Source organism: Canis lupus, chromosome 6 (assembly GCF_011100685.1).
Source record: "Canis lupus familiaris isolate Mischka breed German Shepherd chromosome 6, alternate assembly UU_Cfam_GSD_1.0, whole genome shotgun sequence".
Taxonomy (NCBI): Eukaryota; Metazoa; Chordata; class Mammalia; order Carnivora; family Canidae; genus Canis; species Canis lupus.
In genome coordinates this window covers 44765008-44790574 of record NC_049227.1, presented here as the reverse complement: position 1 = coordinate 44790574, position 25567 = coordinate 44765008, and the positions used below count along the sequence as shown (strand labels likewise).

The 25567-nt window shown below is 37.3% G+C and overlaps 1 protein-coding gene and 1 pseudogene across 1 annotated transcript in view; one reads left to right on the top strand and one right to left on the bottom strand.

The window, feature by feature from the left end:
• The window catches only part of NTNG1 (netrin G1), a 317109-nt gene that overhangs the window by 31217 nt on the left and 260325 nt on the right, over nt 1-25567 (top strand). The window lies entirely within an intron of this gene.
• On the bottom strand, nt 1738-2011 carry LOC102157021 (annotated as a pseudogene).

The following is a 25567-nucleotide window of genomic DNA, read 5'->3' as shown; positions in this document are numbered from 1 at the left end:
AGTTCTTTTCAGTGGAGTCTTTTGGGTTTTTTATATAGAGTATCATGTCATCTGCAAATAGTGAAAGTTTTATTCCTTTTTTTTTTTTTACCAATTTGGATGTCTTTAACTTTTTTTTCCCTATCTGATTGCTGTGGTTAGGACTTCCAGTACAGTGTTGAATAAAAGTGGCCAAAGTAGACTTGTCTTGTTCCTAATTTTAGAGGAAAATCTCTCAGTCTTTCACCATTCAATATTTTAGCTGTGGGCTTTACATATATGGTCTTTATTATGTTGAGATATGTTCCCTCTAAACCTACTCTATTGCAAATGTTTATCGTGAATAGATGTTGTGTTTTATCAAATGCTTTTTCTGCATTTGTTAAAATGATCATATGGTTTTTCTCCTTTCTCTTATTAATGTGATGTAACACATTGATTTGAAAGTATTGAACCATGCTATATCCCTGGAATGAATCCCACTCGATTGTGGTGAATGATTTTTTTTAAATGTATTGTTGGATTTGGCTTGCTAATATTTTGTTCAGGATATTTGCCCCTGTATTCATCAGCAATATTGTTCTCTATTTTTCTTTTATTGCAGTGTCTTTATTTGGTTTTAGTATAAAAGTAATGCTGGCTTCATAGAACAAATTTTGAGGTTTTCCTTCCTCTTCTATTTTTTGAATAGTATGAGAAAAGTAGGTATTACGTCTTTAAATGCTAGGACAGTGCACCTATGAAGCCACCTGGTCTTAGACTTTTATTTGTTGGGAGTTTTTTTTTATTATTATTATAGACTCAGTCTCATTGCAGTGATCAGTCTGTTCTATTTCTTCCTGTTCGGTTTTGGAAGATTATATATTTCTAGGCATTTATCCATTTCCTCTAAATTGTCCAATTTGTTGACATACAATTTTTCATAATATTTTATTATCCTTTGTATTTCTGTGATATCAGCTATTTTTTTCCTCTTCCATTTCTGATTTTGAGTTCTTTCTCTCTCTCCCTCCCTCCTTCCCTCCTTCTCCTTTTGATGAGTGTGGCTAAAAGTTTATCAATTTTGTTTATCTTTTCAAAGAACCAGATTCTGTTTTCATTGTTTTTATAGTTTCTATTTCATTTGTTTCTGCTCTAATCTTTATTATTTCCCTCCTTCTACTAGTTCTGGATTTCGTTTGTTCTTTTTCTAGCTCCTTTAGGTGTAAGGTTATGTTGTTTGAAATTTTTCTTGCTTCTTGAGAAAGGCCTGTAATGCTGTAATCTTACCTCTTAGAACAGCTCTTGCTGTGTCCCAAAGATTTTGGACCATTGTGTTTTCATTTTAATTTGTCTCCATGTATTTTTTTTTTTTTTTTTTTGGTGGGGAGACAGTTCTGTTTATTGTCAATGAGGAAACAAAGTGTGGAGGTGCTCTATATAAGTGGTGATGAGATACAAAAGAGGGGTAGGTTGGAGAGAAAGTATAATACACAGCATTATTCTGAGTGAGCCCCAGCTCTTCATTCTAACACTTGAACCAGGAAAAGAGAGCCATCATTTTTCACTAAGGCTGCAGAAGCATAGAAACCTGACTCAATTTATCAGCTCCTACAGGGTAGGCAGAGAAAGAGGCTATTCTAATACATCTTGAATACATCTTACATCACACAATGGTGATGTAAGAGGCCAGTTGTGGTTTGTTGGGAGTCCTCAAGTCCAGAGCATAATGAGTGCTGAGGACAGTCCACAGTTGCAGTGGTGGCTGGTCCCAGCTCCTTAGGTGCTGGGCTTCTCTTGATTCTCAATGATAAATTGGTCAGTCAAATACAGTTGCCAATGTGGACCTGTCAATGAACTATTCCAAGGTCTCTTTTGGCTTTTTTCACTAAGGTTTGAATTTCTGCAGTATCCTTTACTTTTTATTTTCTCTGAAGCCATGCCTTATCCCCCTGACAGCATAAATTCTGCAACTGTAGGTGATGAAATGCTTGTTCTCTCTCAGCATTGCCTAGTACAGATCTAATACTTGTGTGCAGATGGAGGCTGCCATTTTGGAAGAAAAATAAATAAAGAAATGGATCCTCTTTGAGGTGGTCCGAGTTTAACCTAACTCACAAAACTTCAGTCTATGTAACACCATAAATGAAATAAAATAAAAAGAAACAGGGCTCAGTTTTTATAGCAGGCAGGGCCTCAGCCTTGGTGAGGACTGATCCTCCATGAATTGTTTTATTTCTTTTTTGATTTCTTGGTTGATACATTCATTGTTTAGTAGCATGTTATTTAGTCTCCATGTATTTGTATTCTTTCCAGATTTTTTTCCAGAGTTTCTTGAAATGTGGTGGGATTGTCTTTATAATAATGGAATCTTAAGGGGTGTACATTTCTGTAAGGTCTTACCTTCCTGGAAGAAGGCAAGTTTATAACTGAGCAGGAATCTATGATAATTTGAATGGAGCAATACTAGTTCTGACAGGATTGGCCCTTGGGCAAACTAACTGGGCGTAGGAACAGTTCCAATTGCTGCTTATTCTTTTGCCTGGTCCTTACGACCATCCTTCATAGGATTCACCCTCTTAGTGCCTAAAGTGAGAATTGGGAACCTCTAAGGGATAAGGTCTTATAGAAATAGTTTATGCTGCTACCTCTTCTATAGATATCTACATTCTTATAGGATCACATAAAGAAGTGAATTACTATCTAATAAAATTTTAAATGGTGAGCTGTCCATTTTAGGTCAAGGAGTACTTTTTACTCTCTCTTCTTTCTGATACAACACCCAAGCCACTTTATAATAGCCTGTTGTATCAAAGTCCAACCGGAGAAGCAGAACTAGTAGTAGATATATATTAAGAAAAGTATTACAAAGAATTGGTCTATGTGATTATAGAGGCTGGCTAAGCAAGTCGGGAATTATAAGGCAGACTGTCAGAAAGGGCAGACTTGAACTCTCAGGCATGTTCTGAAGTTACTTTCCATAGACACAACTTCTTCAGGAAAGCTTTGCCTCTGGTCTTATAGCCTTTCCGCTGACTGAATTAGGCCCATCCAGACTATCTAGAATAATTCCCTTACTTAAAAGTCAACTGATGGTGGACTTTAATCACATCTATAAAATACCTCCATTAGCAACATCTAAATTAATGTTTGAATAACTGGTGACTGTAGCTTAGTGAGTTGACACTTCAGAGACTATTACATTTGCTTTTTAAGAAAACTGTTTCCAAAGCATTTAGCTATTTAGATTTCTTAGGTAAAAATATACTCTAAGACATAAAAAAAAGTACGTTAAAGGGATATTGGAGCCTAGAGAACATAAATCATTTCTCTTTTTTGGGGTGCTCTCTTTTGGGGGCCATGTCTATGTCATAATTCAAAAATTCAAGTTAATGACAAATTTCAATACCCATGCAACATTATATTTATCTTTATGATCATCTTCTATGATAATTTAATAGGATAATTTAGCAGCCTTAATGAATGACAAATCAACTAATTACAAGCAAAAATTATTGTTACTGATGATGTTGGTAAAAAAGTAATTACTTAAATGGCAGATAGAGTATCATTAAGGTTAATAACCAGATACAAACTGAACATAATTATTGATGCTGAAAATCAAAACCAGTTGGAAATGAATTAATTGGATGTACCATTTGCTATTATTTATGTTTTGTTTTAAAAACAGCTATTATAGGTCAGGTTTAGAAAACAAATTATAATTTATCAAGTAACCTTTGCTGACCCCAAAATAAAATAATAAGCAACTGTTTTTCACATTATGAAATATACCTAGGCTCTTAATTCCTATTTCTTTTTTCTTGGAATTTTTTAATGAGAATAGATAATTAATAATGGGACCATTATTACTTGTTGCATCATACAAATATTGAGTGTCTTCACCCACATTTTAATAAGACAAAATTTCATTATGTTGAAATGTAGCCTTTAGTATGTGAATAAAGTCAGATTGACTGGTCTTATTTTGTCAGTTTAAAACCAGATACATTTTTTAGCATGACATTTCTGTATTTTCAAATCAATACCATACTCTGTGCCCTTTTTAATATTTAAAAATATAAATGGCTTAGTTATTGATGTTTGAAAATGCTCAGCAAATATTTAAATTTTTTTTCTCATTATGTACATGTTTAACTACACCACTTCCTAATTTTCTCTATCCGTTCTGTACCAGCTCAGAGTTTTGGACTTAGATTCCTTCTATCTTGTAGCAAACACCTTTTTCTCTTCCCTACTGGGCTTTCACAGTCTTCTCAAAATCATTGGCAGAAAGCCCTAAAAGGAGGTTTAAGATTTGGGATTAAGTTTTTTCTTCCCTCAAGGTATCTGGCTCCCTCAAAGACGTTGGGTTGGTTTTGAGTCTCTGTACCTTGCCATTGTGTGCCCTAGCAGGGCTGTTCCCTGGCTGTTCTTTGCCAAGCTTCTGTGGGACTCTGCAACTGCCGTAGTGCTCAGCGTTAGTCACTACACACCTGCTGCATCTATCACTTTAAACTCCATTACCCTGCCCCTCATAGACAAAAGTGACCACCCGCCCTCTGAAGACTACAGTATTTCCAGAGACTCTAATGTGACAGTGATTAACCTTGTCCAAGTCAGTATGGTTGCCCAAGGCTGACTATATACTCATCACTGATTTTCTAGTCTCACATTCACATAGGGACATAGAAATACTTTTATCAACAGCCTGGATTTTTCTGGGGAAGTGGATAAGGGAGGGGAAATTGTGAATGAGAGACCCAGGACTCTTTAGAAGCAGATTTTAACTTATTCTTCAGTATCTTGCTTTCCTTCCTTTACCAACTTGACAATCTATTTTTTTTTAATTTTTATTTATTTATGATAGTCACAGAGAGAGAGAGAGGCAGAGACATAGGCAGAGGGAGAAGCAGGCTCCATGCACCGGGAGCCTGATGTGGGATTCGATCCCAGGTCTCCAGGATCGCGCCCTGAGCCAAAGGCAGGCGCTAAACCGCTGTGCCACCCAGGGTTCCCCCAACTTGACAATCTAGTATACATGCTATTTATTTGCTTTAGTGGTTATATGTTCTTTAGATAGCCATGTGACTGCTCAGCAAGAATTTTGCTTGTTTAATTCTCAGACAATTATGTGGTAGGTATTATTTTCCTTATTTGCATCTTGAGAACACTGAGACTCCAAGAAGTCAAATAGCTTTGTGTGTCATCACAAAGCCAGTACAGACTGAGGTGGGATTCATCCCTAATTCCAAAACCTATATTCTTCCAAGAGAATTCTTGGGGACTTTGCAATAATATATTAAAAGCTAACTTATAATGAATGATGACTGTTTTTGAGGCACTATTGTAAGAACTTTTAATGTGCTAACTCATAACAACTCCAATAATTAGGTAATATGTTAGCTCCATTTTTCAAATGAGGAGGGTGAAGCAGAGAGAAGTTATGTTATTGCCCAAAGCCACACAATTAGCGAAAATCTTGGCAGTCTGGTTTAAACTTTTATGTTTAAGTTGTATGCTCTGGCATAATTAATGAAGTCAAAATTCCAGAATCCAAGACTTAAAATTGTTTTGACTATACTGTCACTAGGAAAGAAAAGTGACCAGGCATTTGGTTCAGCCATTCTTGGAATGTGACAACCATTGGCTTTGCTTTTAACACTTGTCTTAAGAGGAAATGGAATTTTTGTAAAATCAATTTGATTAAGGGTTTGCCTTAAATTATAGACTGCTTTTTCCATATCCTCTTACTGGGGATCTCATAAACATAAATTCACTAGTTGATGCTTAAAAACAAACCAAAAAACCCCAAAAAACAAAAGAACCCATAAACAAACAAAAAAACTAGCATTTTAAAAAGCAATAGGTCCTTGACAGAATATTTATGGTATGTGAAAATAATTTTTCTTGGAAATTCTTAAACCAGAGAACTTGGTAGTATCTTTCTTCAATCTATATGCTATGAACTTGACTTTTGAGAACAGCTGACTTTCTAGAAAAGTCACTCATTCAGTAGAGAAGACTTTCCTGTTTCCAGATTGGTATGAAATTGGTATAGGAGAGCTCAGTAATAAATTAACTGGTCCATAAGAACATCATAATGGCTCTGTAGTAGGAATTGAAATTATACTTCACTTCTAAGCCACTATATGATATTTATCAAAGAATAAAAGTAGCAATGCTTCAAAGATTTACTGAGATATATCCAGCCAGGATGCTTTTTTTCCAGTGCACCTTAAAAAATCTCCTCAAATTCACTATTCTAAGAGTCTTTTCCATTTTCTATTTTGTTCCTTTACCCCCCTATGCTCTTTTATTTTATTTTTCTAGAGTTGGATACAGTATAGTCTAGAATACAGAAAGACTTGGGATTCTTTAGAAATACTAATTTCCAAGCCTTGGTTGAAAGGGATTGGTGTTTCTCTTTTTCAGTAATAGGTAAATTAAATATCCTATACTTCAGTTTATTTGTTTTTCTTTGCTTGTTTGTTGTTTGTTTGTTTGAGTCAGTGTTTCTTTGACAACAAAATATGACCTGCAACACTGCTTTTCCTGAAACCCACATCTTTCAATAATGCTCCTGCACACCTGCTACCTTGGGAGTAAAGGTTTTATAGCTCTCTGGATGTTAAGGAAGACCATACCTACCTAGTGAAAGTAGTATGAGGTGTTTAAGTTTATTTAGAGCAATGAGATAAAATGAGAAAACAATCATAGCCTTTATTCTTGCCCACCATTCTAAGATAGATAAGCAAATCTTAAGCATCAAAAGACTTCATTTTCAGATTGTTTATTCTTAGTCCTGGAAGAGAGATTTGAGTTTTAGAATTCCATTTCTGTAGAAATTAAATCCCATTTTAATTCCTTCAGAATTTTCTGATCTTGATGAATCAGTGTATTACAGTAGTCAATACTACTGTTAGGGGAGGAAAATTGAGTCCTGTTCAGGATTAATGTGGCATAAAAAGTAGTATGTACCATATCTCACTGCAGAAGGATGTCAGGATTGTTTTTATTTGATCTTGAGATTTCAGTCTCCTAAACAAACAATAATTTTAATGCAATCACTACAATAATATATAAATCTATATTTGAATCATCTCTATCTACTTAATGGTGGCATTTGTTGAGTGTTTCTTGCTACATTTTCTGTTCTTTATAATAACTCTGTAAGGTGCCTATCACTTTCCTCAACTTATAAATGAATAAAAGGATCAAAGAAGTTCAGTAACTTGTCCAGGGACACACTGCTGCTGTTTGAGCTGAATTCCCTGAATTTCTACTGTGGAATCCAGCAATTTCGTTGGATGTTTGCCTTTAGTTTTTTGTACTAAAATATATGTCTTCTTGCTTATTTTCTTAATTCTTTGCTTTTTCATCTCCCTCCTTCTTTTATGACCGTTCTTAGAAGGACTTTTGTTTTGCTGTAGATGCCATAGTGAGCTATAGTCTATTTTTATTGCTAAAGCTTTCCTTGACCACCCCCTTGCTCCTGTCCTTGGCTGATTTTTATGGCCTTCCAAAGTGTTCCCAAAACATCCTGTCTATGCTGTGATAGCACTTACTACACTATACTGTGATCTCCTATTTGTTTATGTAGTCACCTATTAGAGCAAGGACCTCACTCTCTGCAGGGGTGTTTTTAAGAAATGCCAATGTTTGAATCCTACAGAAGTTATTAAACTAGCTCGGACCTTCACTGCCAAAAATTAATGGCTAACTGTGACTCAAAGCCAAATATATGATTCCAAACACTGTTTTCTTAACCATTATATTCTGCTGCTTTGCAGATATTTTTGAAAAATGTAAATACTAAAAATCAATCATTTAAATGAATTTGGATATTCTGTTTTGCAACAAGCTTCTTTTATTTTTAATTTTGTATTTAATATTTCTATTAAGTAGAAACTTGTACAGTATAGGTGAAATGGAAGTAAATTTAAGCCTATTTCCCTTGAAGTGACTAAGTTTCGTAGATGATACTTTCACAAAATAAAAAGCAGATGATACTTTCACAAAATAAAAAGCACTTGAAAAAAAATATATATTGAAAAATATATTAAACATATTAAAACAATATTTTAAAAAAAGAAATGCCAGTGTTTGGGATCTGCCTTTGGAGGTGAAGTTCACAGATTGTTTAATTGCTCAAGTAGTTTTAATACAAATTCAGAGTCGAGAATGAAATATTAGCCTATACATTTTTCAAGGGCAAGGATAATTCAGCCATATTTATGGAATTTAGTACCATCCCTGATACGTAACAGATACTTAATAAATAGTGGTTGCTTGAATGAGTGAATGAATGAACTTCAAAATGACCTATGTTGTTGCAATATAAATAGTTTATTTATTTCCTTGATTAATGTATGGTTGATGAATGCATGAATGCTGGAATACCATTAAGTAATCAAGAGCATTTATAATACTAGCTTTCAATTCAGCTAGTGCTTTCTGAATTTTGCAACTAAACTGTTACTTGTCTGGCTTGTTACTTGTTCTAGGATGCTTCATTAAAAACTCTAAACTCAAGAAGAAGTAGTTTATTGGGATGAATAAAGTATAGCAATACTGCAAGCAGAATATAAGGTTTCTTTTTGAGTCCATCCTGGGTTTTTGAAGGATCTTTACATACTGATATGTTATATCCTGCTCAGTTTGTGTTGGAAAGCAAAAGGCATTATAGAATTCAGCAATCTGCCAAGGGATCCTGGCACTAGCACATACCCGGCTACTGCCTTGGGCAACTTAATAGGAGAAATTGATTGTTACCCTAGGTAGCCATCAGGATATTACTAGATTTCTTAGAGCCGTAAGAACATTAAGTGGGGTTTTCAGAACTGTAATATATCCTTTAGGTCTCATTTCAATGGCAATCAATGCTCAGAGTCCCCCTTTCAAAGCACTAGAAAACATACTGGTATAATTAATGTCACTGATGTATTGTTTTTCCTTTTCCTTTCTGTTTGTTGTGTTTTTTTGTCCTAAGAGAGTTAGCCAAGTTACAAGACAGATGTCTTCTATGAAAAACTATTACGTAATTTGAAACAAAACGCCAGTCTCTAATTATAGTGAGGTACAGGGGGACATTGAGTAAATTTGCTTGAATGAGATCAATCATAGAAATTCTCTAGGGCACCATATTTCAACTTGGCATGCAAATTCCAAACTCATTTACAATAGGCATGGTGAGAACCACAAGAAGTTCTAAGGCCAGTTGGGAAAGATTCATAACTTTGTCAGTTGGTTATGTTCTGCATAGGATCATAAGTAATTTTAGTGTTGACAAGTACAGATTCTTGCTGGGGGCAGTTTGAAATTAAATTCAGCAATTCAGGACAAATCAATAGCTACTTATTGAGGACCCTCTATTTTCAAGGCCAGGCATTGAGAGAGAAAGGAAGTTGAAGAAGACAAGGTTCCTACCCTCAAAGAACTTTCTGTGGCATTAGAAAGCTGCAGCTTTTGATTCTAAAATAAAGCCTTGATGCAAAGAAACTAATGGCTTATAGAGTAGCATGATGGTAGGGGAGATTGATTTAGGGGAAGTCAAATGGTTGCCCATTCCCTGTGGATACTCTCTTTCCCCATTAACTGGAGTCAGCAACTTATTTGATACGGGAAATACTGGAGTCCCTGCTTATCTGTGGGGGGATATGTTCCAAGACCTCCAGTGGATACCTAAAACCATAGATAGCACTGAACCCAATGGTTTTTCCTAAACATATGCAGCTATGTTAAAGTTAAATTTATAAATTAGTAACAGTAAGAGATTAACAATAATTCAAATAAAATAGAACAATTACAACAATATACCATAATAAAAGTTATGTGAATGTGTTTTTTCTCTCTCAAAATATCTTATTATACTGTACTTACCTTCATTCTTGTGATCATGAGAGATGATAAAATGTCTATGTGATGAGATGAAGTGAGGGGAATGTCGTAGACATCGTGACATAGCATTAGGCTACTGTTGACCTTCTGATGATATGTCAGAAGGGAGATGGCATCTGCTTCCAAACTGCAGTTGGCCAAGGGTAACCAAAACCTCAGAAAGCAAAACCATCCCCCCACCAACCCCCCTTCTGGTAACCATCAGTTCTCTATTCTTAAGAGTCTGTTTATTTCTTGTGATAAGAACTTTGAGATCCATTTTATTAGCAACTTCTGAATATACAACACAGTATTACTAACTATAGTTACACTCTGCACATTAGATCTTGTGAGTTTTTGCTTTGTTTCTTGCATTATATATATATTTCACCATATCCTCACATTTATCATGCTGCTCTATCTCTTACATGCCCGACTCATGCTTAGCACTTCTTTTCGTTGTTTTCCTAGGTTGACCCACAGTATCCTAAATTCCATATCTTTGTAATTTTTGTTTTATCTTCATTTTGCTAGAATATAGGTTCAAATAACTAGCAAATAAAAAGTGTATTGTGTGTTTAAAACTCTCCCTCTTCTACCTTCACTGTGATTGATAGGTTGACCATAAAACTCTAAGTTAAAAATATTTTTGTTTATAATTCTAAGGGCATAGTTTGACCCAGGGCTGCTGAAAGGGATACTTTTTTTCTTTTCTTCACATATTTTTTCTCTCTTGTATTTGGTGGCACTAAGTTAGGCCATGATAACATACAATACCCAAATCTCAGTAGGATGTCACATGTTAGCTGTGATATCTCTGTCTTGACCTCATTTGTCTTCTAAGTATGGGATTTACATTAAAGAAGTAGTCACTTCCAGAGAAAGCTCAACTCTTGACAAGAGAAAGGAATTATTATAGAACAAAATGTTGACACTTAAAGCTCCTTCTTATGTTATTTCCACTCACATTCAAGCCAGTCACATGTCCAAGCCTGACACCAATGGAGCAGGAATCACTCCCTCCAACAGTCTTCCTTTAGCATCCCACTCCCCATCCCATAGGAAGGAGCTTGAGGAAAGGGCCCTGAAGGATGGGCCACATGGAGAGGGAGAGTGAATGAGTAGAAACAATAATATACTGCATTTTAGAGTTTTAGAACTTTCTTTTTATGCTTAGAGTTCTGAAATATTACAATTATGTATTGAGATGGTTATTTTATCCATCCATTATGCTGGGAACTTGGTGGATACAAAGACTCATATCCTTCTGTGGGAAAGATTCCTCGATTATTTCTTTAATAAATTCTTCCTGTTTTTCACTCATTCTTCCTAGAAGTTGAACCACCTGACTTGCTTTTATATGTATCTTTTAATCTTTTTTTAGTTTTTAGACATATGTTCCATTATTTTATCTTTTTGCCTTAAGACATTTTTCTTTCTTTTTTTAAAGATTTTTATTTATTTATTCATGAGAGACCAAGAGAGAGTCAGAGACACAGGCAGAGGGAGGAACAGGCTTCCTGCCCAGATTCTGTTGCGGATTCAATCCCAGGACCCCGGGGGTCATGACCTGAGCCAAAGACAGACACTCAACCACTGAGCCACTCAGGTGCCCCTGCCTTATACATTTTTTGAGGCATTTATTTTCAATTGATCTTTAAAAAAATTGACAATAATAAATTATTGTTCTGATTTTTATTTTCTCAAAATATTCTGTTCTTGTTTTACAAATATAAAATTTTCTTGAATCTCTGAGTGGATGAATTTGATTATTTTAATATCCTTTTATATTTCCTGAATTATCTCCATTTCTCTATGTGTACTTCTTGCTTGTTTATCTTGATTCTCTTTAACAGAATTTCTGACTAGAACCACTGTGAGGGAATAGGCCTAGTTTTGCTTTAGGAAATAGCATGTCTGGTGATGACTGTCTGATACACAAGAATACCAAGGCTCCACCTTGAGACTGCAGTATCCACACAGAAGCCTTACCTTTGCCCGGACAGTTACCTCAAGTTTTTCTAACTCTTACCAGCTACAATCCAGACAGTGTCATATATTTTCCTTTCCAAAGACATAAACATGGATTAATACCCATGCTTGGGAACAAGATAGGAAATGCAATGAAGTGCCTGCTTCTTTTTGAAGATCCCATTAAGAAATGAAAATGTATTTGCATTTCTATAAGGTTGGGAATTTCACAAAGCTTGTATTTTATACTGGTGTGGGAGACTCAATCAACCCTTTGACTTAGGAAGCATAATAATTAGGCTGGTCTGCTTCTCTATGCTCTTTCTCAATGTCAGTGTGAATGTTAGATGATTTGATGAAGGGCCCTAAAGCACAGCTTTCACATTTTTTTTTTAATCTAAAATTAACGGTAATGCATTTTACATTAAGACTCAGTAAACACATATAAACATAAATATGCATTTAACAGAAATAAAAATTCACAAAATGCCATAGTATATACAAACAAATTTTATATTTTCTTTTCTATTTCAGATATTAAAATTCTGATCAAGACTTACTAAATGAGTTTTATGTCTCACAAATAATTTTATAGTATATAAAACAGTACCATAGAAATCCTATGAAGTAAATAAAAATGTTCTCTGGCTTTTCAAATAAATGTCACAAATTCTCTACTCTAAAGATACTTTATAAACATTATTTTAAAACTTGGAGTCTTGTTACGTGTGTTTAACATAACAATTCTTAGCAAGCTTTGTTATCTGGGTATTTTCACCAAAATTCAAACTTAGAAGAAAACCTATAAAACTAAAGTTCAGAAGTGACCCAATGATTGCTTAGTATAATGATGGATATATGGGGTCATCGTCTTAACCTAAGGTATTGTGTGGTCATTATTGCTTGTTTTGGGAGTCATGGGATTCACAACATCTGTCAAACAATTTTCATCAAAAAGATTCAAGCACAGTTGCTCGATTTTGGTCCACTTCTCTATGTGGAGGTAACCCTAAGGATAGGTAGAACTAGCCCAAGGACTGTGCTGCAGGTTTCCCCTGCCAGGTGGCTGTTTGTGCCTAAAGCTCTCCTAAATATTTTGATTAAGAAAAAAAAAAGTGTATTGCATTTGAGCAAGATTAGTCAAATACTCTTTAAGACTGATTAAAATCTAGGACTAGTAGAACAAACGATTCTTATCTTATTCTTACGTTATACAAGGAAAGTAACTCTGTATTCAGGACAGCTTTCTTAGAAAACCAGAGACAATGGCAGTGAATTCTAAATCAAAAATATGTTGAAGTGAAATAACCCATGACTGAAAAGGAACTGTGAGCACACCCATGGTTAACACCGATTGATTATATGTTGAGTAAATGAGGGTCTGTTTTCAATTGTTATTTCGAGAATTGAGTACCTTTCAAGTAGCAAGAAAGTTGTGTAAAGTGCACAGTTTTAAGTGGATTTTGTCATGCTCCTGAAAAATCTTAAGTGTTGGTGAACTTTAATATAAAAGTATAAAAGAGAAGGTAAAATACTTTTAGGGTTTTTTTTCCCCCACAACTGGGGGTTAGGAAGATAATGGCTTTTTAAAGTTTTCCAGAACCCTCCCAAAGAAGTGTTGTCGCAGATTCTTTTAAGTAACAGCCACACAAATAATCACAGATTACGGTGTCATACAACCCCATTAACTAGGTGAAGGGAGAATTTTAATGAGATGTCAGCTCCCTCCCTTGCTGTACCATGCATCTTAATGTCCTTGCTGTCTACACTGACTTGGGGCTCCAAGGCTCTGTCATTACTTGGCAATTCCTTTCTCTAATTTCTTGTGACACACGGTGCTTAAATCCACAAGAAATGTGAGGTGAGGCAGAGAGAATTCCTGCAGACTGACTTGCTATATGCAGAACGCTCATTTGCATTATTCATTAGATAAGAGCACTGATTTGCATCTCATTCTGGTTGTCTCCTTTAGGTAAAAAAATACTGGAGAACTCTCCATATTCCCCCAATTTTTATATTAATAATAATTATTAGGGGAATTATGCTTGATTACTGTCCTAGATTTTGTCCTGCACCACTTGCAATTCCTCTTAAAAAAAAAATCCTGAACACCCCCAAATCCCCAAACCAATGTGATTTTCCCCTTTGTGTTTAAAATATTTAAAGCTTTAACATTTGATGAAAGATCTGAATACATAAATACATTTTATTGAAATGCAAAATGAGACATTTATTTATGATCTATATCTAACATTAGGAATGAGAAGGAGGAGGGAGTGGGAAAAAAAAATACAGGCAGAAGTACAGCATTTGAGACTCCCTAAATCTCATTTTAGAGAAATTTCCTAGCAACAGAACATGCCACAGATTAGAAGACACCACTGGTAATAAATTCTTCCCCTCTTGATGGTCAAATCCAAGTGATGAAATTTTGCTTTGCATTTTCTCTTCAGAAGCAAAGAGCAATTAAGATTATATTTTCTTAAAAGCTTTAGCCCCATCATTATCAAAAAATATATATCTATATATATTAATATATATATTGATGTCCTACTGTGGGTAGAGCTGTGCTGGCCTCTTGAGTTCTTGTGATAGGTACGAGAAATGCAATAAAATATTCTCTCCTTGGCCTATAGTCTCAGCATTGCATAGTCATAGCAGTCTTCTAAGTGTTCACCATTTCCTTGGCACAGGGGCTGTAGGGATTTATTTATGTACTTGAACAATTCTCTGGTATTCTGAGGAACAAGCTGCACAGGAGACTCCGATCCGCAATCTCACCTTCAGTTGGAACCACTGGTGCAGTGATAGAAGCAGGACGTGTTGTGATGGCAGCCTTTGGCCTTCTCGGGAGAGAAAGGAGCAGAGGAGTCGGAGACTTATTCTCCCTCCTGCTGATTTGTTCCTGTTCAGTTGCCCCCTGAATAAATGATGGCATTCTGTTGAAGGTTACAGTGAATCTAGTGTCATGGATCAAGCACAACATCCAAAATGAAGTGGGATTTCTGCAGTATCAAGGTGACTTGTAACCAGAAGCATGGTGTCTGGCAGGCTGGGATGGTTTGTTTCTGAGTAGAGGTCTCATACAAATTGCACATTGTTTCATCAACACAGGTAACAGAAGATTGAATCGATTCTTTTGCTCTACTTTTTCGTATCTCTGAAGGCCTTTAATTCACTGGTGGAAGAGGTTATCACAGCCATTTATTATCCTTGTTCATGGGGCACCCCCTCACCCAACCGCTGTTTATTCTTGTCTGGTTCCTGTGATTAATGCTGTGAAGCCAGCAGCTACTCCTGGTCTTGGTGGCTGTGTCTGGCATACCGCAGAGTTTAAGGTGTTTGGGCGTCCCCTCAAGGAATACCATTTTTGAATAGCCCTCGTTTACATCCGACTGAAACTGGAATCCTGTCCAAGATTTGACTTTTGGCCAGTGACCAGTTAGGTCAACTTCAAATTGTGTTTTTCTTGAAAGTGTGATTGCTTAAAGATATTTTACCACTTCAAACACGCAAGCATTTTCGAGTAATAAAGTCCTTTTTCACTTATGTAATTAGGCCCAAATGGTGACCTTTCAAGTAACAAACATTAATATTAAAAATTTGAGGCAGCTTCTGCTTAGTTGTGTTGTTAGTTTTGGAAGATTATGTCATTTGGACGACATCAATCTTTTATTTTTGTTAATGTCATAATAGGCTAGTAGTGCCATGCTTCATAAAAATGTCACTGGCGAGCTATTTCTACTATAGGAGCATTACTGTGGTTTCAGAATCCCGAATGAACTAAAGAGACTACATTTGAATGTCTCATACGCATTTCAAAAATAGCATACCCAAAAGACAACTGTGATTTACCATTCTGCTCACTTCCCTTCCCCTCACTCAAAAACCATTACAGACCATCTCAGCAAGTGGTATTGCCATTCTCCCGTTTGCATAAGCCAGAGGTCTAGTGGGCGTCCTTGATCCCCTCTTTCTCTGATTCTTATGATCTGGGTCCTCTTGCTGTAGGAGAAATCACCTCTAAGTCAGTAGCACAAGGTAAAGAGGAGAGCGTGGGATGAAAGATGCTGGTTTTGGTAAATACTATCAGCCACTGTCTACCCTCTGTCCACAACTATTTGCATCCTTTCCACATGCGGAAGACATCTGATCCCTCCCTCAAAATTCCCAAAGTCTCATCTGAATGCTTGAAGTCCAGGATGCAGTCATCCAAATCCATTCCAGGTGCCAATGAGGCGCTTTGCATGCAGTTTTTCTAGCATGGTTCTTTTCAGTCTCGAAGAGCTCTGAGTAAAAGACTCCAATGATCTTCCTCCCATATACCCAGCATGTGGTGGGGGCCAGGCATAACACAACCACTATAAATATTCTTATTTTAAAAGGGAAGGAGGAACAGGAGGCGCACAGAGTCACTGTCCAACAGAAATTCTGAAATTCAGTTGAGCATATCTTGCCAGTTCTTGATATGACCTCAAATCTACTTCTTAGCGGCTGTTTTCCGCAGCTGCTGGATCCATCTCGGACAGCTTTTGGTTGCATTCCCTGAGTTATTCTGCTTTCCATTACAAATGGCCCACATTTGCAGCTGAGTAGTTTTTTCATCCTTCTTCCTGCTCAAAGTAGTTCCTGGGTCAAAAGACCAAACACCTTTCATTTTATGGTGTATCTACTCCCTTCAGTTCCAGGCTGATACAGTTCCTTTAAAATTTGGGGGCTTCCGATGTATCAATACAGAAATCCACTGGGTAGACAGAAGACATGCCCAGAGATCTGTTCAGTTAATGCCTTTTTCTGCCATAGACTCCCTATGAAACTGCTGTAAAACAAACCTTTAAGAGTCTAGGTGCCTAAGCTTAAAAAGGCAGACCCTTAAATCCAGAAGGCTCTGTATATATTTGAGAGGTTTATGAGGTACCATCTTATATCTTTCTGAAGTTTTAATGAAAAATTTTACAGTCACGCTCTTGTCTTTATCTTCGTGATGAGACATTTTCCTAACAGGTCTTGATTTGGTCTTTGTACTGAGGCCCCTTCTCACTTGGACAATCTTCTATGGGGAGACCCTGAGTGAACAAGCTTTTGGGTCTTGGTTTTGTTTTTTTTCAAACCCAGCAAGGCTTTTTATATTTTCTTCAAAGTTTGCTTAAAAGTTGGCTAGTACCTTTTTTCCTTATAGCTTTGTATCTGTGCCTTACATATGGCTAAAAGAAACAGATTGGCACTTGCAGCATCCTGCCTGAGAAATATCCTTGGACAAATTCACCAGTTTATTAGGCTCATTTCTTATTTTTCATGTCACTACGGGCAATGGGGTCGCCAAACTTCTGCCGCTAGACAGGAGAGGTCAGTTTTTCCCTGGCCTCCAGTAACAGTTTCCTCCCCTGTTATCCCAGCTGTCACTAAACTCTCCTTAAGGTCTTTCTAACTTCTACTGGCTTCACTAGCTTTCATTTACTCCGACCAACTGTCTTCTTAAGGTCCTTCCAGCTTCTGCTCGCTGCCCAATCCCAAATGCCTTAAGCTTTTGTTACGGCGGAGCTCAATTCTGGTGTGAAAATTCTGTGTCAGTCCCTATCCCTGCATCAGAAACCACCACATACTGTAGGGGCACTAATTATCCTTAAACAGCTTGTGGATCAGGAATCTGGACAGGGTACAATAAAGGTGGCTTGTCGATTTCATAATATCTAGGATCTCAGCTGGGAGGCCTCAGTAGCTGGGGGCAACTTGAGAGCTGGGGCTGGAATCATTTTGAGGTGTCTTGACTCACATGCCTGGCATTGGATGCGGGCGATCAGTAGGGACCTCAGCTTGGGCCGTTGGCTGAAGCACCTTCAGGTGATCTCTCCGTGTGGCCTGGACTTTCTTGCTGCACGGCGGACGCGGAGTAGTTGAACTTACTACATCAAAGCTCAGAGCTTCAGATGTGAGTGTCATAGCCAACAAAGTGTGTGCTAGTTTCCTAAGGCTGGTATAACAAAACGCCACAAAATGGTTGGTTTAAGACCGAAGTTTATGCTTGCAGTTCTAAAGGCTGGATGTCAGAAACCAAAACGTTGGCAAGGCTGGCTGTACTCCTCCTGACGTCTCTAGGAAAGACTGCTGTGCCTCTTCCTGGTTTCTGGTAATTGCTGGCAGGCCTTGGTGTTCCGTGGTTTGCAGCTGCACCACGTCAGTCTCTGCTTCCCTTGCCACATGGCCGTCTTCCCTCTGCGTGTTTCTGTGTCTTCTTCTCATTCTCGAAGGAGGCCACCATATTGAAATTAAGGCCCACCGTAATCCATGATATCCTCATCTTGACTAATTATATCTGCAAAGACTATTTCTGAATAAGATCACATCCTGAAGTTCCAGTTGGGCGTGAATTTTTGTGTGACACTATCCAATCCAGGATGAGTTGGAATTATTCTGTCTCCATAACCTAGTCTTGAAAGTCACACAGCATCATTTGTGCTGTTCTCCAGTTGATTGGCACAGTCACAGTCATGCTTGCTTAGGCCGAAAGGGAAAAGACTTAGACTTTACTTATTAATGAGAGACTTCCAGGACCACGTTGTAGAAGAATGCGGGGCACAAGGTGTCATTCTGCTCATCTTTGAAAGATGCAATCTGCTTCATCCTCATCTAGTGCATGACCAAAGTCCATTGATTCTTCCCACAAAATATACCCCAAATCTGTCTGCTTTCCTCCCTTGCCCCTCACTCCTGTGAAGCAGCATAGTCTCCCATCTGAATTATTGCAGTAGATTCCTATCTGATCTTTCTGCTCCTACTTGTGCTCTTCTAACCCACTCACCACCACGATGCAAGAAGAGAGATATTAAAACTATAAATTGGTTCATGTCATTCTCTTTTTAAATCTCCTTGGAGGCTTCCTGTTGCATGCACAATAAAATCCTAGGGTCCTATGAGGCTCTGCATGATCTTTCCCTAACCTGTCTTTCCAAGTGCTTCAGTGAAAAGGAACGCCACCTTCTTCTTCCCTAAGTACTGTCCCCAGCAACCCAGGCCTTTTAATCGTCCTTGGACCAAACCACCTACATTTGCACCTCAAAGTCTCTGCACAGGTACTTTCCTCTGCCTGAAAATCTCTTTCTTTGGTTCTTCATTAGGCTGACATTTTGCACCCTCTGAGTTTCATATTAAATGTAACCTCTTCAGACAATAAGGATAATAAGAACTATAGCTGACATTCTTTTGAGTTATCGCAAAACATTTGCCAGAACTTGGCACTAGTCATTCTATCTGAATTCTCTGTTTCAATCTTTATAGCACCCTATGAATGATGATGTCCTATTATCATTCTTATTTTGCAGATAAGAAAAACCAACGTTTAGTTTAAGACTTTAAGCAATGTTCCCAGAGTCATGCTGGCATATGCGGTATAGCATATACCAGGTATTATAGAGTTTAGAATTATACCCAGGACTGTCTGACTCCAGAGGGTGCTCTCCACCACTAGACCCTGCTGCCTTTCCAGAAAGATGCATCCCTTATTTTATTCTCAGACATAGCACCTATTTATTTTCTTCATTTCGTTGATCACTCTGTGTAGTTTTTTAAGTATGCAGTTATTTATTTATTTCCTATCTTTCTCAGTGATATTGAAGAATTTTTGTTGTTCATAGTTCATCCCAGCACCCAACACAGTGCATGGCACATAGTACATACTCACTAAGTATTTGATAAATAAGTGTGGCATTGTGTTGCCAAATATTTAACCAGCAGTTCTGGTTAATAACTCAGTTCTGGCTGTAACTCAGTCCCCGACCCCCCCCAGTAGTAGTAGTTTCATACTCAAAGTACGAAACTTTGAGTTTTCGTATTGCCACCACAGAGTCGATTTCAGGGAACAGTTTAACAACTGACTCACAAGATCCCTGAAAATTAAGCACTGAATGAATCAATGAATGTTGAAAAGAACATGGTAGTGCACCTATTGTAACTGGCTTTGGGGGAGGTGGGGTGGGCGGGAGTCCTTCTCTCCTTCTCTCCACTAGCCCATGTGGCTATAGCTCCAAACACATCAGGCACACATCGTTGGTGAGGTTTCAGAACACAGCTGTGATCAAAACTGCATGAGGACAATGAAGAGTTAATGCTGTATCTGAGATACTAAATATCTCTGCAACAACGTAGTGAGAAACACTGAGACCAGATACTGTCATTTCTTCATCTTTTTTCATTGCCTCAGGTGTTGGCGAGGACACATATGATTCAGAACCAAGGGCAGGATGACTTTGTTTTATCCTTTATAGAGAAAGGATAGCAGGGGTTGGAGCAAGAAGGAATGGAAAAAAAAGGAGAAGGGGAAAAAAGCCATTAATATTTCACATTAGGCGTAAAAATGCTCAGTTATAGCTTTGGCTAGGAAGAAAAATCTCCTTGAGAATATTTGTTAGATTTCTATGCTGGGTGATCACACAAAAGAATGATTTATGATTGGTCCAATTATTTACCTGTACATGTAATATGGAATGACATAGGCATTGTTTTTTAAATCACTATATGCTATTCAGCATTGCTGACAATATTTTTTTTTTTTTTTGCTGACAATATTTTTTTTGACAGTTCTTAATTTAAAAAGCAATAGTTGACTTTTTTTTTTTTTTCTTGGTTGTTGTTGTTTGATCAGCAGCCCCACACTGGTGAGAATCTGGCAATAGATCCAAATGAATTCACAGGACTTGGTAGGATTTCATTTATCACATTGGGTATGAAAGTCCTGACATACTACGTTAGCTGATTGCAAGGGTGGTAAGACAAAGGGTGGTCCTTAGATGTCTTGTCTCAGTCGTGGGCAGAGTGTAATGTGTCTTTTATGTAATTGACAGGTCTATCCCTTGGCACTGTATGCTGCAGTCCATTCACACCCTGCAGGGGTAATACCTCCTAATTATGCACATTCATTCTGGGGGTTTTGAATGAATATATCCTAAAATGCTTTCCTTGCCAGCTCTAGGATCCAGTTTTAAAAGTGCATGAGTAATTAATTTTGTTTTAGAATTTTGAATTAATATCAAGAGAAATGCTTTGCTCTTTATTAATTTCCAGGTGTGAGTCTAAAGAAAACAGCAACCACTTTTCTTGAAATCACATGAATAATACTGGAGCAAGCCTGTCTCAGTTGGAGACAAAAACATTATATTTATGTCTCATGGTAATCTATCCGTTGGTTAATGGACCCAGAACCCTCTAGACAGTTCACAAATCCACATAACAGAGCAGATTTTTGCATTAGGATTCCTGACTTAGCTGAAAAATGTGAAAAATCAGATGCAGCCACAGAGTTCCCTATTGATTACAAATGTGAGGATCAAGGGTAAGTTATTCCATCTAAGGCAGCATCCATTTAAATTTAAAATGGTCCTTTCTGGTAATCTCATTTTGGTTAGTGGCATACGAATCAATGAGATTTTTAAGAGTATTAATTCCATCCCATGTGCGGGGCTTCCTATGACAGAATGGACATTGACACCCAGTCCCTAACAGTGTGAATGAATTTAGAAATGTAAATGGAGTTTAAAGACAAAATTGTAAGTAATTCTTTGTTTTTATACAAGAAAATAAACTAGTAGTCTCTGACGATAGAAATGGGAGTCAAATTTCCCACCCCTGTCAAATTACTCTTTGTTGCTCAGATATCATTTTTTTTTGCCTCTACCATTTGAGCATAGTACTCTAATTGTATAGGTAGCTTCATAAAATATTTTAATATTGTACACTTTGTAAAAGAACCTTGTAGGTATATAATTCATCAATTGTCCAGCTTCATTTCTGGTATAAAAATTTCCTGTATACTACCCTGGGCAGATAGACAGTTCCAGCTTGAACACATCCAAAAATGGAAAGTTCTTAATGTCCTAAGACAGTTGGAATGAACACCTATGACCTAGCAGGTACATGCGAGTCAAAACTTAGAAAACAAAGTGCCTTAGTCGAACGGGTTTTTGTGTACCAATATTCACAATAGGTAAAAGTGGAAACACCCCAAATGACCACCGACAGAGAAATGGATAAACAAAAGGTGTTCTATACATACAATGGACTATTACTCAGAAAGGAATGAAATTCTGATACGTGCTACTACATTGATGAACTTTGAAGATATTTTGCTGAGTAAAATCAGCCAGACACAAAAGGACAAACATCATAGAATTCCACTTATGTGAGGCATCTAGAATAGCTAAATTCATAGGGACTGAAAAATAGAATGGTAGTTGGCAGGAGCTGGGAGCAGGGGGGAAATGGGGAGCTACTGTTTAATGGAGAAAGAGCTTCAGTTTGGGAAGATAAGAGTTTTGGAGGTGGGTAGTGGTGATGGTTGTACAAACAGCGTATGTGTACTTAATTCCATTGAATTGCACACTCAGAAATGGTTAAAATGGTAAATTTTGTATTATGCATATTTCACTACATTGAAAACAACAACAACAGGTGCCTTGGAAGAGGTCAGGATCCACAAGCACCCTTCTGTACTTTCTCACTCTACCTTGTCTGTGCCCCTCGTGTCCAAATCCTACTTTGTGTCACTGGCCTCCTTTTCACACATCGATCCTGGATTGATAAGCTCACTTGCTGTTTTCTAAGAGGAAAGTGAATGGACTTTGTTCAAAAGCCTTATCCTAAGGCATGACTTCAGGTCTGGTGTGTCTCACTGTATTTTTCCCAGAAGTCCTCATAACCCCTGAGCCCCAGATTCCAACTGTTAGCCCAAAATGTCAGTGTCTGGAGGTTAGCCCTGCCTTCCTTCTTCCAATCTGGGGGCCCTAGAGACATACTAGCCTGTAATCTCCCTCTCTTTTCTTGTATTTACTGTTTTCCTGGCACATCTTCCCCTGTCTTGTTTTCCTTTTATTTCCAAAGCGAGCATTTAGTTTTAAAGTTTAGGATATAGTTGCTATTCCTGGATGGATGAAATGGTCTTTGTTACAATTGCTATTCCATATGTGTGAGTACATTTTGTGTGCTCCGAAATTACCATGATGCCATGGGATTTGGTTCTAATGTTTGCTTTAATTCTGTTGGCTCACATTATACAATAAAATCTGACTAATTCCGAATAATGGGAGTTAGACTATAGTGGGTTCCTGAAAAATGAGAACCGCTGACTATTTTTTAAAAGAATTACATTTTCTTCCTTTTAAATTCCATGTGTCTCATAAATAAACAGATTAATAGGTAAAATAAGACCTGGTGTAGGAGACTTATAGTTTAGAATATACTGGGTTTAGAATGGAAAGCAAATGCCCTTAAACATATATTAATTGTTTTGTTGTTATATTCAGAAATTAAAAGTACTTTGATGGGTGGCCAAATTGTTTTTTTCCTTTGTTGGTAGGATAACTTTCCTGAATGGTGGGATGATTTTCTCTCCTGCTATTCTTCTTATCTCTCTGAGAACTTCTTGCACAGCATCTTCAGTATGGTTGACTCTCAGTATTAAATTCCCTACTCTGTTCTACTCCCTTCTCAGTCTTTCTGATATTTCAGGTTTTGCTGAGTTGCTGTCATTCTTCAACCTCAACCTTTATGTGCTCTCCAAGCACATAGTATCTAGTATGATTGAGCACTTACTATATGTCAGGTACGTTTATACCAAACAGCTGTTGGAAGTGTATTTAATTATAACCTCAGTTTACAGCTGAAGAAATATCCTCTGAGTGCGATGAAGCACCTTGCCTAAGAGCTCCAAGTGAAGACTCTGGCATTAAGACGACATGGCTCACATCTCCAGTGCTGCGTTTGCCAATAGTCACTAAGTCCTATGACACTGTAATGTCTCTTGAATATATCTCTCTTTTATATTTCCTCTCTACTACCTTAGTTCAAGTTATCAAAATTTCACCTGGAATATTCCAGCTCTTAATATGCCTTCAGTTTCACCTCTTAGATTCATTGTCTTTACTGCTACTAGACCCACCGACCTACCTACCTACCTTCCTTCCTTCCTTCCTTCCTTCCTCCCTCCCTCCCTCCCTCCCTCCCTTCCTTCCTTTGTCTTTATTGACAGATTAAAAAAAAAAAAGACTAATCGTATCTCTCTCCTGCTTAAACTTAAACTTTTCAGAGGCTACACCTTGACTCCTCAATCAAGTTCAGACTCCTTAGCCCTTTATGGTCAGGTCCCCGCAGTCCTGCCCATGATTGTGTCTTACTGTTTATTTTCTTATGCATCACTTCCGGGGATACCGAACTGCTTGAAGTTGTCAGTGAATCACACATTCTGGTCTTTGCACCTTTGCATACACTTCTTCCTTTGCCCAGAAATCCTCTCTTCCTGGCTAACTACTATCATTCTTCAACTCAGGCTGAATGTCACTCCTCTGGGATGGCTAGTCCCCTCACCTTGTCATGCACCCCCACCCCACCCTCTGTTTCTGTGGTACTCTGAGCTTCTCTAAGCCTGCTTGGGACAATAACTGATTGTTCCTGGATGATGATGTCAGGTGGCAACCAGTGCAAGAAATGCTCTGATTTGAATTCTCTCCCCCTGTGGCATTCACAGCAATGATTAAAAAAAAAATCATTCCTTAGTTAATTGCATCTTAAATCAAAGCCTGCTTACAGAAACACAAATATGTATCAGTCCTCTTTTCTTTTAAAACTCTTTCCAGTTAACTTGGGCACATGAGGGAATACTTGTCAGCTTTCTTGTTCTTTCCTTCTCTCTTCTCTTCATGTCTTTTCATCTGAATCAAGACACAGCCCCAGTTACAGTCCATATATGCAAGTCAACATCTGCATCCAAGAAAAGAAAATCTAAAGTGTTGAAAAGTGACATTGGCACAGCATACCAGCAGCATCTATCTGCAGTGTGTTTAAAAATTTCTAGTAGACCATTTCAAGTCTCCACAGTATTTCCATTACCTTCTCCTCTGTCTCAGTCCGACTTTCTTTACCTCCTACATTGCTATTAAAAATAAATAAGAATATATTTCCTATTAATTTACATTTATTAATTATTAATATGGCAACATACTGAGCTTCTAGCATATTTTTAATTAAGAATATCTACGGTGATTCAGCTGGAATATGGGTTACACAGACTTTTATAGGTTGACCTGGAAACTAATAAACATTTGTCAGAGTTTCTGTGGGAAAGATGCTTTCCAAATTCTAAATAGCTGCCTTACAGACTTTGAGACTTAGCTCTTATGCAAGCTGTGGTCTTCTTGCATTTGAATTTGTTGAAGTTTCTTTTGCATATTTACAGAAAATTTAAATTGTTTTCCATAGGTGCTTAGGGAACAATGAAAATGTACTGAAAAATGCATGTGTTTTAGAGTTAGGCAGATCTGGATTTGAATTCCATTGCCATCATTTATTTTTCTGTATTAATGGATAGTTTTCTTAAGCCTCCATCTTCTCATCTGTAAAATGAAGATAAATCCTCCCAAGTGCATGGGTCAGAGGCTTAGGGTTGCCAGGTAAAATACAGAACATATAGTTAAATTTGAATTCCATGCAAACAATGGATATTTTTAGTGTAAAGTTTTTTTTTTAGTAAATAAAATTTTAGTATGAAATTATTCATTACCTATCTGAAACTTAAATTTACCCGAGCGTGCTGAATTTTCATTGCTAAATCCGGCAAACCTGTAGGGGGCACAAGTATATTTGTGTGATAAAAGAAATATGATGAGATTCCTTCTGCAGCTCTTAAGCTACAGTGGTCAACTATGCTGAAACTAAGTAGGTCTCTGCTTGCTTAGTGCTACTACCAAATGCTCCCCTCTGCCTCAGCAAGCTACAT